At 36.9% G+C, this 17,442-nt stretch overlaps 1 protein-coding gene and 1 long non-coding RNA gene across 6 annotated transcripts in view; one reads left to right on the forward strand and one right to left on the reverse strand.

Annotated features, from left to right (window-relative positions):
* SEC24D (SEC24 homolog D, COPII coat complex component) overlaps positions 1-17,442 on the forward strand; it is a 111,119-nt gene that overhangs the window by 44,026 nt on the left and 49,651 nt on the right. The window lies entirely within an intron of this gene.
* Positions 17,308-17,442, reverse strand: part of LOC133092592 (uncharacterized) — a 45,234-nt gene continuing 45,099 nt past the window's right edge. Inside the window, exon 4 of the long non-coding RNA XR_009701086.1 lies at positions 17,308-17,424. This is a non-coding gene — a long non-coding RNA (uncharacterized LOC133092592). The remainder of the gene's footprint in view (positions 17,425-17,442) is intronic.

The raw sequence follows: 17,442 nt of genomic DNA on the forward strand, positions 1-17,442 counted from the left end.
TAGTGAACTGGGTTAGAGCTGGGCATAGAAGACAGACTGGGCTATTCGTAAAATCCAGTCTTACATGCAGTGTGGTCTCATAGTTGTAAATCAAGAAGTACATTCAGTATTTACTTATTTTAGGCATGGTGTCTTCTATGGTGGTCCCAGAAATTTAATGTAATGCTCATAAACTTCTCTTTAAAATCTCTATACTTAATAAAGTGGACCAGTATATAATGACAAAGAGATCCATGCTAAATAAGATATATGTGTTTTGAATACTAACTAGCTATTTTAACCAGATATTTTTCAACATTTTATTATGAAAATGTTTGAACATACAGAAAATTTAAAAGAATTTTACAGTGAACGCCTATATACCTGCCACCTAGATTCTACCATTAACATTTAACTACACTTGTTTTATGACACATTGACCCATCTGTCCATCAATCCATCTTTTTTATGCATTTCAAAATGAATTGCAGTTATAAGTATACTTCTCCCTAAATACTGCAGCATGCGTATCATTAGCCAGGGTTTAATATTTGGTTATATATTATTTTTCCTTTTGCGACAAAATTCATTTACAATAAAATGCACATACCTTAAACATTTTACTGAATTTTGACAAATGCGTACACCTGTGTAATCCAAACCCCTATCAAGATATGGCACATTACTGTCACCCTAGAAAGTTATCTCATGCCCCTTCCTCAGTCAACCTCCCAGCCCTTCTCATAACCTCCCTTCTCTGACAACCATTGTTCTGATATTTTTTTCCCACCATAGATTTGTTTTGCCTGTTCTAAGTCTTCATATAAATAGACTTATAGAGTACACATTCTTTTGTGTAAGTTTCTCTCACCCAGCATCATGTTTTAAGGAGCCATCACGTTGTTGCCTGTTTCAGTGGTTTGTTCCTTTTTTATTGCTGAACAGTATTTCATTGTGTGGATATACCAGTTTGCTTATCTACTCTTTTACTGATGAACAGCTGGGCTATTTCTACTTTTTGGCTTTTGTGAATAAAGCAGCTTCTATAAATATTCTAGTACAAGTCTTTCTGTGGATATGTATTCATTTCTCTTGGATTAATACCTGTGAGTAGATTGCTGGCTAATGGGGTACATGTTTATTTAGTTTTATAAGAAACTGCCAGACCATTTTCCAAAGTGGTTATATGATTTTACTGTCCTTTCAACATGGTATCTGAGTTTCAGTTGCTCTACGTCCTCTCCAACCTTTGGTATTGTCTTTTTAATTTTGGCAGTTCTGATGGCTGTGTAGTAGTATCCATGAGAGATTTTTTTTTTTTTTAATCTTGATCCTTTGAACAACATTTAAAGTACTAGTGAATAATATCACACCCATGTACATACCACCATCATTAACAAATATTAATATTTTGTCGTATTTGCTTAAGATCATTTTCTGAGAATTAAAACTTCATAGCTACATAGGATGTCTCCTCTAATCAGGCCATTCTTCTCTTCCCTCCCACTCCAGACACAAACACTAATGAATTTGATGTGTAATCCTTCCTACATGTGGATTTTATATATTGACTTCATATGCATGTATCCATAACACTATGTAGTATTTTTTGCTTTTTAATGAATCGGTTACTTTTAAATAAGTAAAATATAAACATTCAAAAGATGAAAAGGGTATACAGTGAAAAAGGTCCATTCCTACCCCTCTACTCCACTCCCCACCCTTACGGACAATTTTTACCCATTCTTTGTGATTCCTTCTAGAAATAAATATGCATATACCAGCATATCAATATCCATCCTTAAAAAAAATAAATATATAAATGATAGTATAGCATACACACTGTTCGGCCCTGTTCTTTTTTCAGTTAATATGTCTGGCACTTCATTCATGTTGCTACCTACAGAGTGGCCTCATCCTTTGTAACAGCTGGGTAGTATGATATATTAGTAAGACAAACACTGTTGTAACTGTAGGTGTCAATTTTAAGTTACCTACAGATTTCAGAAATGTGAAAATTTAAGAACATGAATCCTAAAATTGAAGGAAATATATGAACATAAACGTGCATGGGATTGCAGCAGATGTGCACGCTGTCTCACTCATTCCCATACTGTCTGAATCTTTCTACAGTGATCTTCTGTTATTTTCATAATCAGGAGAAGATGACAGTTCTACCCTGAAAGAAATCTAGGCAACAACTTTATTGTGTATCAGTATGGGATGTATGCTCCCCAGCAGGGTTAGCTTGAGTGCATCTTGTTCGTGGCAATGAGTTTGCAGCTTTCAGCTACATGCTAGCAGAAACCTCTCCTCCCTGCTCCCTCCCCGCGAGACAGCTGACCTGGGTAATGCATGCAAGGAACAGAACAAAATTCAACGTTCTCCACCCCAAACCAGAATGTGTAACCACCCTCTTGTTATCACCATTTCATGTTAATAATGAAATTATTCAGTAACGTTTCCTGAAAATGAAACCTTGTATTTAGTTTTTTGGTTGAAAAAAGGTTTCAAACATTAGTCCAAGCCTCCCCCTAAACGTATATACACATTCCATACACACACTGAATGTGTGTGCTTTCTATTTTCTGAAGTTGTTTGATCTAACCAAATAGTACCTTCTCACCAGCATAAGGTTTTCCCTTAGTGAAACTCATGCTGTATTTTAGTTTCTGTGCTCTCCAAAGTAATAAGCAGATGAGTTTAGAGTGATGGCTTATTTTCGGAATCTGACTTAGGGTGAAGCTCTGCTTAAGCAAATAACACACTCTAGTCTTTTCATGTTGCTATAGACCCGGTGTGCTGACCAGGTAAACGTATTTTCTCTATTCAGGCTCTCTCTACAGAAGCCTTTCCTTTTTTCTTAGACCTTCAAGAACAGGATTACTCAAAGATATATTTATGTATTATACATATGAATATTTATATATAATTAATTTATATATATTATATATATAAATGAGGTAAAATCAATTAACAAAATCATAAGCTATTTAATTGGTATACTGTATTTGAGAAGGATTACTATTTCTTATATAGCAGTGTGTCCTGATTGAATGAAGACATTCTCTATTTTAAAGAATACTTTACTTTTATTTGTTGAAATAGACTTAAAGGTGAAAAAAAAGAAATGTAAAAGGGATGCTAAAACACCAGGAAGAAGTTCCTAAAGGTTGTGCCCTCAAGAAAGTTGTCTCCCTCTTTGGGCGCTTAACTGGACCTGAACGTGGAGAGCCACTAGCATTAGGGAACCATCACTGCTCCACTCTACCACTGCCTGGATGAAAGTCTAGGTCACCAAGGATCTGGGCCTTCTTGGCAGCTTCCCCTCTTGTGGTTTCCATGATACCTTTCTGGTGTATTTTTTCCTGCTTCACAAGCAGGGAACATTTTAGTTCCCTTTGTTGCCTTCCTGACATCTAATATTGGGGTTCATTAAGGCTTGGGCTTGGGGGTCTCCTCTTTTCTCTCACATACTCCCTGTCCCCCCAAGGACTAAGTATCATCTATAACAGCTACTAGAGTAGCTAGAGAGAATAATAATAGTCAAAACTTATAGAGTACTCGTTGAGCACAATTATAAGTTTTTAAATGTATGTTTATTTATTTCATCCTCACATAAACCTATTTTTTTTTAAACCCAATCAAGATTTGCCCATTGCATTCAATTGTTATATCTTTTACCCCACTCTTTTTTTTTTTTTTTAAATTTATTTATTTATGGCTGTGTTGGGTCTTCGTTTCTGTGCGAGGGCTTTCTCTAGTTGCGGCAAGTGGGGGCCACTCTTCATCGCGGTGCGCGGGCCTCTCACTGTCGCGGCCTCTCTTGTTGCGGAGCACAGGCTCCAGACGCGCAGGCTCAGTAATTGTGGCTCACGGGCCCAGTTGCTCCGCGGCATGTGGGATCCTCCCAGACCAGGGCTCGAACCCGTGTCCCCTGCATTGGCAGGCAGATTCTCAACCACTGCGCCACCAGGGAAGCCCATAAACCTATTTGTTGTTCCATTTTAGATACAAGGAAACAGGCACAGAGTTAGGTAACTCATTAAGGCCAACGGCTGCTAAGTAGCAGAGCTAGGATTCCAAGCCAGGCAGTCAGAACCCGAGCCCCTGACTCTAAATCACTATGCTGCCGCTCCCTTACTCGTTCATTCCTGTATCTGTAACCCCGCATTCACATATCCAAATGCCTTTCTGAAATCTCTCCTTGGGTAACTCATAGACCCCTCAAACTTAACACGCTCAAAAGTGAATTTCTGCTCTCTACACCCTAAGCCTGTTCATGCTTCCACATATCCATAAATGGCATTGTCATTTATTTAATTGTTCGAGCCCGAAGCTAAACAATTAGAGCTAATAATAGAAAAGAAGGGGCATGCTGATTTTTGATATTTATAACCTATAATCAAGGAAATAAGTTTTAAAGTATGTTTCTTGAAGGTAAATGAATTACATGAATACTGCTATTCTCCCTGTGAGTAGCATTTTAATTTATTTTCCTCTAGAATAAATGGCTTGCTTATTTTTAGGTATAGTAAAACTTTCCTATAAGGAAAATCCAGATAAGGATTTTATTCCTTATCTGACTAATATTGCCATCATTACTGCAATTTAAAAAAAGATATCCTTCAAGATATCCTGATATGGCATTGATCAAAAGGATTTATTTAGTACAGTTTTGTGTGTTTTTTTTTTTTTTTTAAGTCAGTTCTGTTGTTTGACAGAACCTTTAAAGCGTGTCATGGTGTTAGCAACGGACTATAAAAATAAACCTAACCCAGGCAGTTACCATCTGAGAATGTTCCCTGTGAGCGTTTGCTTTGGAGATGTATGCTATTTCCAAGGGCATATCTGTGTCATCTTTGTTTAATATTTCATATTCCTTACCATAAATTTTAACTTTTTTTGGTATGTGTTTTATGTGAAACCCATTGCCATATTTAATATAATTAACTATGAGGTATTTATTCAGCAAAAGTAATCAGTTATCTTGTAAGCTCTTTTGCTTAGTAACCTGTGATTTTATTTTTGATGTCGTATTTTAAGACTGAGGTAGAAATGGTATAGATTTCCAGCACAAAGGATTGAAGATTATACTTAATTTTGCATTTTCTTTAAAATAGGAAATCTTTAGATTTTGGGCAAGTGCATACATCATCTAATTATACATGAAATTAAATAATTTCACCTATAAACCAGATGGCAGAAGCTTTTACTCCATCTGTGAATAGATTCAGGAATATCTGTGTATTTTTTTTTAGATTATAAACGGATATAAGAGTCAAAGTAATTTCCTTTCTTATTGAATTAGTTTAATCAGATAAATTTTTATCCAAGACTTTAAACTTCACTTGATTTATAATCCCCTACTTACTTTATAGGAACTGAGCTGGACTTTAGGAACATGGGGAAAAACAAGACCAGTTATTCTTGTCTAGAACGTATAGAAAATCTGCTGGGACAGAGCTAATTTTTGTACAGTGTGAAAAAGGCTGTAATGGAAATAATCTCATTCTTTGGAGTTTAGGTTCAGGGAAATTTTACGTTAGTTATGACTTAATGAATAAAGAAGTTTGTACTGTTATTAAATACTGTTTAAATTATTTTTCTTCATGATTATTCATATTCTGATAGATTTGGTAGGTATGAAGAAGATGCCATTGGAAAGAAAAAGGGATGGATGTCAATGAACTGACAAATGAGGTTAACAAAAAGGGAAAAGACTGTAAGAGAATACACTAAACACCAACACATTACGTCCACATCCATCACCTGCAGAAAACGTTGCTTTGTCATGCACTTGACTTAGCCAATCTTGCTGGCATGAGTTGGCAGAGTTTAGGCAGAGTTTCCACTGCTGTTTAATGCATCAAAGGAAAAAAATTCTGCCTCACTGTAGTATTTTGTTTGTGTGTCAACTTTTTTAAAGGAAGGTAGCTTGTGAAATGGGTGTTATCCGAGTTTTATAGATATAGAAGTTCTACAGGTTCTGGGGAATTGAAAGTCACACAGCTAATAAGTAATGCTGCTGGAACTCGAGTTTCCAAATTCCAAGTTCTTTCAGCAACATCTGTCTTGTTGAGGTTTTATTTGGTTAAACACATAAAATAGCATTCCTTTTTCTTGCTGGTAATTGTTTTAGCAATGGGCCTCCTGTTTCTGCAAGCTTGTGAGTTATCTTGACATGTCCATCTTAGACATCTTTTCTTGAAGTCCTTTGACTTCAAGCTGCTGCTTAGTACTCCTTGAAGGCAAAGACCATCCAGAATCTGGCAGTGGGCTGGGCATACAGTAGAGGTCCTAGGTGAGTAAATGCACTCTTCTGAGGATTGGGTAGACATGACATTTAAAAGACAAATCAAACTACAGAACAGTGGTTGATTTCTAGGTATTTTAGGCTTCTGACAAACTCTGTGGATAAAGAAAAAAATCATTTGAGAGATCATAGATATTCTATCACATTAATGAGAGAGGTTATATTTCATTATAGAGCAGAACAGCTAAACAAGTAGGAAGAATTGTTGATCATATAAAGATATTTCAGAAACCAATAAAAATTGACTACTTTCTCCAAAGCACCATAGATAGTAACCGATAGGTGGAACACCTACTGGGTCAGGAGCCAGGAAATGACTGTAGGACTCCGCTGTGCCTTGTATTGTGACCTTGGGCTGCCATTCCCAAGAGGGAGAAGCCTGGCTCCGATGTTCTATAAATCTAGAAGGCTACTAGTGTCTACTTTACTTTTCTACTCTTTATTGGACTTTCAGCGTGGATTACCATGTATTTGTCACACATCCTATGTTTTATTAGAAGTATATGTGAATATGTTGTGCAACCCAACCCAAAGGGGTTTCATTTATATTATGCTTTTAGTATAAGAAATCTGTAGTATATTATTCACCTTAAAAAGCACATGAAGATTGTGAGACTATGCATTTTTATATATAGCCCCAATTTAGCTAGATTTAGTGATAAATCTGCTCTGAAGTGAAACTGATTACTGCATAATATTGTGTCCTTTGAAGAACTTAAAGAAGACTTGTATCTTAAATTATTTTAAAATGAAAGCTTCAAAAACCTGAATCTATTTTTTAATATGTGCATTGTAGTCTTAAATTGTTTGCTTTAATGCAGTATTTTAAAAGTATTAATATAAAAACTTGGAAAAATAAAATCTATGTACTCGTGTAGAAATAGAATTACGAATATAACACTTAAAATACTTAATGTATAAAGTTACTTTAGAAACTAAATCTTATCCCTTAAGGATTTTGGCCACTGTTTGTATAGTGCTATGAAAAAGTACTATGAAAAAGCTAGGCAGCTGAAGAACAGAATGTAATCCCTTTTTAGAGTGGTGTTATAGCAGGCATACAGGGAGAGTCACATTTGTCAGGGCAAAGGTTGTTAGAATTCTATTTTAAGGTACAATTTAGAAGTTTAAATATACCAAACTTATGTTTTTAATCACAGAATTATTCACGTAACTATTTATTTATTTATTTTTTTAATTAAATGGAGAGTAACATCAGGAGAAACAAGAATGAAAAAGAAAGCATTCTTCCTTGGTTTAACTTTCAGTGAATCCAGGTGTGGGTTTTATGACCTTCAATGCCTGGCAATTGAGTATACAGCATACATCACATAGGAGCCGAGAAGACCAGGCTCCCTGGATGTAGAATGCTGGGCATCCGTGAGGAGCCACCACAGGAGAGGAAGTAATTTTAGAGCCTCTCACTATCATTTTCATCAATTCTAAGGCCCACATTTTCTCACATTTTCTTCACATTTTAACATTTCTAAAAGAGAACTGTATCTTCCTAACAATGACTTCTTAGCATTGTGTCATGTTGAGTTGGAAGCTTTGATGAGATTTTAGAATCAGTGAAATACACTATTTCTACACTGCTTCGTTATTACTAACTTCAGTCACATTTTATGGATATTTAGGTAATAAAAGAACTTAAAATTTCTGCAGTTGATGTGTCTCCTCAGTGCTCAAGTATACGAAAGTCAAAATTTTAAAGATTTTTATTTGAAAGTTTCCTAAGCCACAAGTTTCCCTGAATAAAAGGCTAAAAAAAAATAAAGTCATATTTTTAAGGATGGAAGGAAGAGAAAGCCCTATGCAAACCTGTAATTTGAAATTGTTTCATGAAATGTTTGAAAATAGCACCCAAGTTTGTCTGATGCACAAGTGATTTGGGGACCAATTCTTTGTCAGGAATTGAACGTCGTGTGGGTAAGGTGGTGCAGGCAGGAATTTGAGCGTCAATTGAAGTTGGGTGCACAAATTGACTCTACCACTTCTAGCAGTGTGACCTTGAAAATTTTTACTTAACTTTTTTGAACCTCATTTCTCTCATAAAATTATAGCACCACTTAACTCTTAGTTGTTTAAAAATAAAATAAACTGGTATGAGAAATGATATATTTATCATTAGTTATGATTATTTGCTGTACCATATAAATTCCCCTTTGGAAAATTTAATTTAATCCAACAATCATTGATTTGGAGTTTCTACTATGTGCAAGGAAGAGAAGTATGAAAACTACAGTAATTTAAATTTACCTGAAGTGTATACATCTAAGAGGGATATTATCGTACCCCTTCAGTGATTCTAGCTACGTATCTTACATAAGAAGGAGGGAACTGATGTGGATGCCACAATTTATATTCATATAAAAGGAAAGAGCTACTCATTTACGTTTCTTAAATAATGTTGCATGGTCTCTGTCATCTGATATTACATCACTATTTTCTGTTTTTACTATTCAAATGATAAACACCCACCGTTATATAAACATTTCTATAGCTTTTGTTTTTTCATAAGGTGCTTCATGGGCATTTGCTGGAATAATTTTCTCTCCATCTCCCACACACTATCCTGTCCTTTTAGCCTAGTTAATTACTATTCACCTTTTAGATTTCAGTTCAAGGTCACCTCCTCCGGATAGCTTTCCAGGATACCCCACATTATACTCCCTGGAGCTCTCCTAATACTATGTATCACCGTTTGCAATTTTGTATTTGTGTATTTGATTCCTGTCTTTCTCCCGCTAGGTTCTATGAGGGTAAGGACCACCTGTAATTTTTCCTTACTATTTTATTCCCAAGACCTGAAACAGTTCCTGGAAAACCTTTGTGCTAAATAAATATTTAACATGATAGTTTCATTCCACAATATCATTTGTATTTGGAAGTAAATTAGACTTTTGAGGCCAAGTAATTTGATGAGATTTTCACATAGAGGTCTATGCTGAAACACTTATTGAGCATGTGCTTTATGTAAAAATGCTGCATTTGCTACTGAACAAGTTCCAAGGTAACTTAAAAAGGAACTGACAATCCAGGAGCCAAGTTGTGCTGACTAGGATAATAGTTGCTTAAAGAATTTCCTGGACAGTAAAATTCTTCATACGTTTAGCTTAGGTTTCACTTTATTCTCCCATCCAGTATTTGTTTCTTTCCATATCGTCTCACTATAAAGTGAAGATATACTCTGTGTGTGTATGTGTGTGTATTTATGAGAGAGAGGGGGAGGATATATGGACATACATGTTTAAAAAAAAGGATTAAAATCTTTAAAATGTTATTATTTGGGAAAATAAGAGCATCTTTGACTTTCTTGAACAATACGTCTGCAAAATACAGGTAAAACAGAAGAGCCATAATGATAAGCTCTAGTGTATGTAGATATCATGGAACTCATCCACCACAAAGTTCACTCTTTTTTTAAAAATAATTAATTAATTAATTTTTGGCTGCGTTGGGCCTTCGTTGCTGCGTGCGGGCTTTCTCTAGTTGTGGCGAACGGGGGCTACTCTTCGTTGAAGTGCATGGGCTTCTCATTGCAGTGGCTTCTCGTTGCGGAGCACGGGCTCTAGGTGCGTGGGCTTCAGTAGTTGTGGCATGTGGTCTTCAGTAGTTGTGGCTCGCGGGCTCTAGAGCACAGGCTCAGTAGTTGTGGTGCACGGGCTTAGTTGCTCCGCGGCATGTGGGATCTTCCCGGACCAGGGCTCAAACCCGTGTCCCCTGCATTGGCAGGCAGATTCTTAACCACTGCGCCACCAGGGAAGTCCCAAGTTCACTCTTCTTAATCCAGAACTGAACTACCAAGGTAAATTGATGTATATCATAGTCTTTAACATGAGAATGAGATTTAAGTTTCTTTTTGTTTACTATATTCCATACTCTCTTCTCCTCCACAGTTTAAAAATTTTTGAAAAACTCTTTTATCTAAGTACTTCAAACATCAGTTTTGTCTGCATTTCTCCTTTTCCTATAGAAAAAGGATAGAAAATTTATTAGCTCATATTTATCAATTTTTATTATTTATTTGATAAATTAAAAAGTCATCTTTCCTCTCCTTCTAGCTCATTATTGATATATAATAAATATATAAATGTGTTTATTTCTCTAGATGCTTTCAAATTGGTCACACACATTTTTTAAATTAAAAATTTCTTCTCAACTTTTTTTAAAACCCTATTTTCAAGTCTTACCTCCAAATGGCTTTTGTCTATTTGCCCAGATCAAATTAACTCACAAAAGATGATTTGCTGCATTACTTGGAAGTGGCCTGGCCAGTGCATGGGGCTGCCCACCGGGGATGGTGGCATTGATAGCACATCGGACTGCATGAATCTTAGAGTCCTGTATTTTTTCCCACTCTAAAAGCAATTCATATAAAAAGCTTGGATATGCTTGGATAAATGTGTAGCTTCTGTAGGTGTCAACTCTGAAAAGGGAAATAGTAATTTGACTTTTCTGATATCCTTATTTACAGAATCAGTTTTATAATTGTATAATCACATGAATTTTTAGGAATTTTTCAATTGTTTTGTACAACATAATCTGGGCAATAATACATTGTTTTGTGATATGATGAGCAGTGTCCATTTTTATGAAGGATTGCTAATTTACTTATTCTATTTCAACAAGAATTTTTTTTTCCTTTTTTATTGAAGTATAGTTGATTTACAATGTAGTGTTAATTTGAGGTGTACAGCAAAGTGATTCAGTTATACATACACACATATATATATATATATATTTTTTTTTTTTCAGATTCCTTTCCCTTACAGGTTATTACAAAATATTGAGTATAGTTCCTTGTGCTAAACAGTAGGTCCTTATTGGTTATCTGTTTTATATATAGTAGTGTATGTGTGTTAGTCCCAAACTCCTAATTTATCCCTCCCACCCTTTCCCCCTTGGTAAACATAAGTTTCTTTTCTATGTCTATGGCTCTATTTCTGTTTTGTATATAAGCTGATCGTGTCATTTTTTCCTAGATTTCACATATAAGTGGTATCATATGATATTTGTCTTTCTGTGTCTGGCTTACTTCACTTAGTATGACAATCCATGAAATAATGGAAAAGGATAGAAAATTTATTAGCTCATATTTATAATGCAAATGGCATTATTTCATTCATTTTTTATGGCTAATATTCCATTGTATAAATATACCACATCTTCTTTATCCATTCATCTGTTGATGGACTTTTAGGTTGCTTCCATGTCTTGGCTATTGTAAATAGTGCTGCTGTGAACATTGGGGTGCAAGTATTTTTTCGAAATAGAGTTTTGTCCGGATATGTGCCCAGGAGTGGGAATGCAGGATCATATGGTAGCCCAATTTTTAGTTTTTTAAGGAACCTCCATACTGTTCTCTATAGTTGCTGTACCAACTTATATTCCCACCAACAGTGTAGGAGGGTTCCCTTCTCTCCACACCCTCTCCAGCATTTATTATTTGTAGACTTTTTGATGATGGCCATTCTGACTGGTGTGAGGTGATATTACATTGTAGTTTTGATTTGCATTTCTCTAATAATTAGTGATGTTGAGCATCTTTTCATGTGCCTCTTGGCCATCTGTATGTCTTCTTTGGAGAAATCTCTATTTAGATCTTCTGCCCATTTTTTGATTGGGTTGTTTGGGTTTTTTGATATTGAGCTGTATGAGCTGTTTATATATTTTGGAGATTAATCCCTTGTCGGTCATATCATTTGCAAATGTTTTCTCCCATTCTGTATGTTGTCTTTTTGTTTTCTTTATGGTTTCCTTTGCTGTGCAAAAGCTTTTAAGTTTAATTAGGTCCCATTTGTTTATTTTTGTTTTTATTTCCATTACTCTAGGAGACGGATCCAAAAAAATACTGCTGTGATTTATGTCAAAGAGTGTTCTGCCTGTGTTTTCCGCTAGGAGTTTTATAGTATCAGGTCTTACATTTAAGTTTCTCATCCATTTTTAGTTTATTTTTGTATATGGTGTTAGAGAATGTTCTAATTTCATTCTTCTCCATGTACCTGTGCAGTTTTCCCAGCACCACTTATCGAAGAGACTGTCTTTTCTCCATTGTATATTCTTGCCTCCTTTGTCATAGATTAATTGGCCGTAGGTGCGTGGATTTATTTCTTTCTATGCTATTCAACAGGTATTGAATTCAACAAACATTTACTCTTTACCCAATATGTGCCAGGTACTCTTCTTGGTCCTGGGATATGTCAGTGAACAAAACAGACAAAGATCTCTGCCCTCATCGAGCTCACATTTTAACAGAAAGAGGCAAGACAATGAACCTGATAATAAGAAAATTATTGAACAAATGGAGGAAGGAAAAAGTAGAGCAGATTGGGGGATGAGAACTGCCCGTGGGAGGGGCTAGAGTGCAGGTTTCTGATTGAATAGGTTAGACAGGTATGCCTGATTGAGAGGGTGTCATTTAAATAATAGACTTGACTCATGCATAGGGGGGAACATTTTGAAGGTGTTTTCATGGCCAGAAAGAAGTGAGATAAATGGAGGGAAGACGTTGGCTGACTTGTAATTCTGTCAGAGAGACAAAGGAAGTTTGCCTCTAGGCTTATTATTTTTAACACTTTCATCTTTAAAGTGGAGTATTTTACAACTTTCCTTTGAGGAACAAAAAACTGCCAATCTTTTTCTTGTTTCTTCATGGAAGAAACAAACTTGATTCATAGGGTTTTTAAGTCTACAATATATTTTCATCGTCTGTGGAACATTGTGCGTTCTTATAGCAATTGAAGCAATTAAACATGGCTTCTGCAAGTGGCCTATAATTAGACAACAAAATGTAATTCTTCCTTAGGGACCAAAGATAAACTATAATAGGTCAAAGTTTAAAAGAAATGTGGGAAAATGTCTCCCAGCTATAGAATTCCTGAATATCATAGCTCCTTGAGAGGGAATGTCTTACTCAAATTGCCAACATGTGTTCCAGGAAGAAAAATGATGCTGATCTTTGCAAATATACCCGTAACTTGAAAGACTGCATCAGCATAACCCAATCCAAACAGAGCAGTTTTTGGTTAAGTATCATTTCTCACGGTTTATAATTTAGTCATGAACTATGACTTCCATTCAGGAAAACTGATATTATGGTGCTCTCCGAACTGCACTGATATTTATTTTCCCTTTCGAAACTCTGGATGCCCCGTCACCAGGAGCAGCCGTTTCATAGACTTCAGCATATGGTCCAATTTGACCTTCCCACTAAAAAGTCCCCCTGGCATTAGAGGGCCTGGGGAGAAAGGTCACAGCTGTGCTTGCTTTAAGACGCTATTGGCCATTACAAGAGAAGAGTCTCCCAGTGTAGTTATTTGTGCATATATTGGGATGAACTTAACATATTAAGGTTTTTCACACCCACACCTAATCTTCTGTGATAAAAGAACTGGCAAATATCCTCATGTCCAAACGCGACTTCTGTATTTTCCTTCTTCCTTCATTTTTTTTTCATTCAGACTTCAGTTTTTCCTTTTCCCCTCCCTCCCTCCCTCCTTTTCTTATCATCTATTCAATAAATATTTATTGAGCATATACTCTGAAATACAGGCCCTGGGGATCAGTGGTGAAACTGAGGTTTACCTAAGCTGTTAAGGAGTGAATTTTTTTATAGTTACAAATTTACCTTAAAAATTAGATCTAATATTCAAACATCTTTTGAGTTTATTTTTAAAAGAGTTTTTAGGAATTGAATAACATACAGGGGATGATGAAACAAACAGAAATTCTAAAGTTCCCTCATGGTAATTGTAAAACATATGATAGAATTTACTAATTGATAGGCAGGTTTCAAAACCTATACCAACCATTCTTCCAAAGACATGGTTTTTGTTTCATGAATGGTGAAATCTCTTAACTATGTTCTGTCACAATTGTTACTATGCAGCAACAACTGATTTGAGATGAGAGAGAGAGAGAGGGAGAAACCTGGCCAGTGAGGACATACTGCTCTACCTGGCTTTGACAACTCTCCATAAAATCACTCCATCCTTCCTCTTTATCTTCCTTCTTCTCAGCTGGACTAGGCTGCTTGCATGCTAACCACCAACAGACGCCAAGCTCAGGCTTTTCTTCCTGAGTGGTGCTGTTCTCACTATTCCCTCTCTGTCAGTCAGTGGAGATGTATCTCCGCGTAACTACCCACCTTGAAAGAATGCTTTATTGACCACTCCCCCATGCCCAGCACCCCCCACCCCCCCGCCACAAGTGATTTCTTCTTTTGTCTGTGCCTTTTGCTTAGCACCTATCATGAACTGCCCCAGGTAGTCATGGTAGTATATTTGTGGGTACCTGGTGTATATTTTGTTTGTTCATTCAAAAACTATCACTGCCCACCCTCTCAGGTATTGTGCTATAGGAGACACGCAATAAAACAAATGTTAGACATGTGAGGCATGGGTCTGAGAGTTTAGCAGTGATGCTGAAAAGTAAAGCATTGTGATGAGTGCTGTTGGGCACAAGGTCGTATGGCAACGCACAGCTGAAATGCCTAAGCCAGTCCTGAGGGGCCAGATTGAGACTTGGTCCCAGTTTAGACAAGGTCACTGACAACAAGTCAGGAGGAGGGAGGGATACCCCTTCTGTTGTAACAGGAGGGAGAAAGGAAGACCTTAGGTAGGTGCTGGTAAATCCGTGGGGAAAAGTCAAGGGAGTTCCTCTCTGAGGTTTTCTGTTTTTCTTTGTGAGCAAGGCGGCAAAGTTACCTGCTGAGGGAGGTGGGAGGAGAGCTTATTTGAAGGATAAAATGGAGTTAAAAAGATATAAAATAGCTCCTGTAGAGAAAGAGAGAGAGAAATAGCAGGAGACACTTCATGGGTACCAGGGACCACCAAGGGCTTGGTTCAAGACACAGACCGTGTGTGATGGCAGCTTTCTCTGAAACTATGTGCTTTTTCTACAGAAGCGAGCTGCAAGCAGTTTCTGAATGTTTCGTACAGAAAATGAATGGGGATTCAAGCTATAGCCCTGCAGTTTATTGGACAAGTCACTGCCCCTCACGTGTCCATTCCCTTCTGAACTGCATGGATGATAATTCCCACTGCCAGGGTTGTTAGCATCTCAACATCACAATTAGATTTTATATACATGAAAGCATTTTAAACTATTGAATATAAATCATACAGATGATAGTTATGATCTTACATATATTATAAATTTGAATCAGTAACATTTTCCAGGATTTTTCAATGCTGGATAGACCAAAACAAAAAAAAACACCACCCCCCAAACCAGAAAAGACCAATTTCCAAATAAAAGACGTGTTCAAATCCAATATAAGCTCTAGATATAGTTATAACAAGAATAAATAGACTTAACAGGGATTTCCTTGGCAGTCCAGTGGTTAGGACTTCACCTTCCAATGCAGGGGGTATGGGTGTGATTCCTGGTCGGGGAGCTAAGATCCCACATGCCTCACAGCCAAAAAACCAAAACATAAAAACAGAAGCAGTACTGTAACAAATTCAATAAAGACTTTAAAAAAATAAAAATAAATAGACTTAACAGTATTGTTGAAGAGGAAAAAATTGAAAATAATCTCTCAAGTGCCACAAATACCAAAACTAGCAAGAGGTTAATTTTCTGGAAACATGAAAATGCCAAGTTTTAGGGCCAACTGAAAACATGTTTTAAAAGTCTGAATAATTCTCATAATTATTACAGTACATTGAGTATTTTATTATCAGGCTTGGTTTCTTTTTAAAGGTTGCATAACATGATTTTTAAAAGGCATTCAGAAAATATTATTCTTTCATGCCATACCTGTTATTTTAAAGAGTCCAACAAAATAGAACTGCTGTTGAGAAAACGTGTGTACGGTAAGCAGCTACTGCCCTGTACTTTCTCTGCCCATGTAGGCTGACTGAATGTCATATATGGTGAAGCCAAAAATAGAAAACACACACAAGCTGCTTCTCATTTCTCTTTCCTATGGAAATATCTTTAATAAGTGCAGTTGATACAGACTCTCTTTTCATTTTAGCTGCTGGGCATAATCCTCTGGGAATCCAGCTCTGCTTGTCTTCCAGCATGCCTAACAGTGTGAATGTTTAACATTTTTAAGGGGTAGTTGTTCATCACAGGTTCTGGATTATCTTTTCACATACCATTTTCACGCTTCTCCTTATACCCCCTGATTAATCCAAATTACCAACTGACCTCTCTTGAGACAGATCCAAAAAATAAGCAGCACTCCAATCCCAAAGAAGTAGCTGCGTGCCAGAATCACATTTGACAACACAAAACCTTTGCTGCTAGAGATATATATTTACCCTTGTAAAGATCAAATTTACTGGGGAATATAATCTGATGTTGAATATGATCCTTGATCAAGCTGGAGGACCGTGTCACATTTTGGCAGGTCTTCTTGCTATAAATCTTCTGATCTGATTTAGGAACCACTGTAGGCACAAATGTCTCTCCCATTACTAGTAATTATTTAGCTGAGATATTTCCTTCAGGCACTTAGTAAAGTAGAATATTGGTCATGTGGGGACAACTGTATAGTCCCAGAACACTGATTACTTTCCTGGAGACTTCAAATGAAGGAAATAGAAGGAGAGGGAAAAAAAGGAAGAGAAGTATACATTGAAAATGGGAAATGTGTATTTTTTCAAAATCAGTAAACAAGTGTTAGAAGACAGGGGAAAGTAGGTGGTTAAAGAGTGAGCATGTGGGTGCGTGCGTTAGAACTTAGGTGAACTCTCGTCCTGAAGAAATAAGGAGGTGAGCAGTGGAGCAATGGAAGAAGAAAGAGGAGAGGGGGACGGTTTTCACCGAGGAATATCCTGGAGATGGGCAGGAATACCTTCTTCCCAAGCCAGGGTGTTCCTGAAATCTCCGATTTGGCCACTCTGTCTTCTCTCTCCCCTCAGCCACACTGTTGCCCGTGATTTGATGTTCCAACAGGAAGAAAATCATTTCTCCATCACAGTGCACTGCTGAGCACCATGATGCAAGCCTCCTTGTCTTTGCTTTGTTATCTTGCACCTCGAGTGCGAACGCAGAGAGCAGGGGGTGGGCACTGGCAGCAGGAGCGCTGGCTTCCTCGCCTCCCAGGCTGCCGTCAGTGGCCTACTGTGCCCGCTGTGCTTGGGGCTGCCTATCCCATCACTGTGTCCGTTTTCCTACATGTAGACAAGGAA

This window comes from Eubalaena glacialis, chromosome 5, assembly GCF_028564815.1.
Source record: "Eubalaena glacialis isolate mEubGla1 chromosome 5, mEubGla1.1.hap2.+ XY, whole genome shotgun sequence".
Classification (NCBI taxonomy): domain Eukaryota; kingdom Metazoa; phylum Chordata; class Mammalia; order Artiodactyla; family Balaenidae; genus Eubalaena; species Eubalaena glacialis.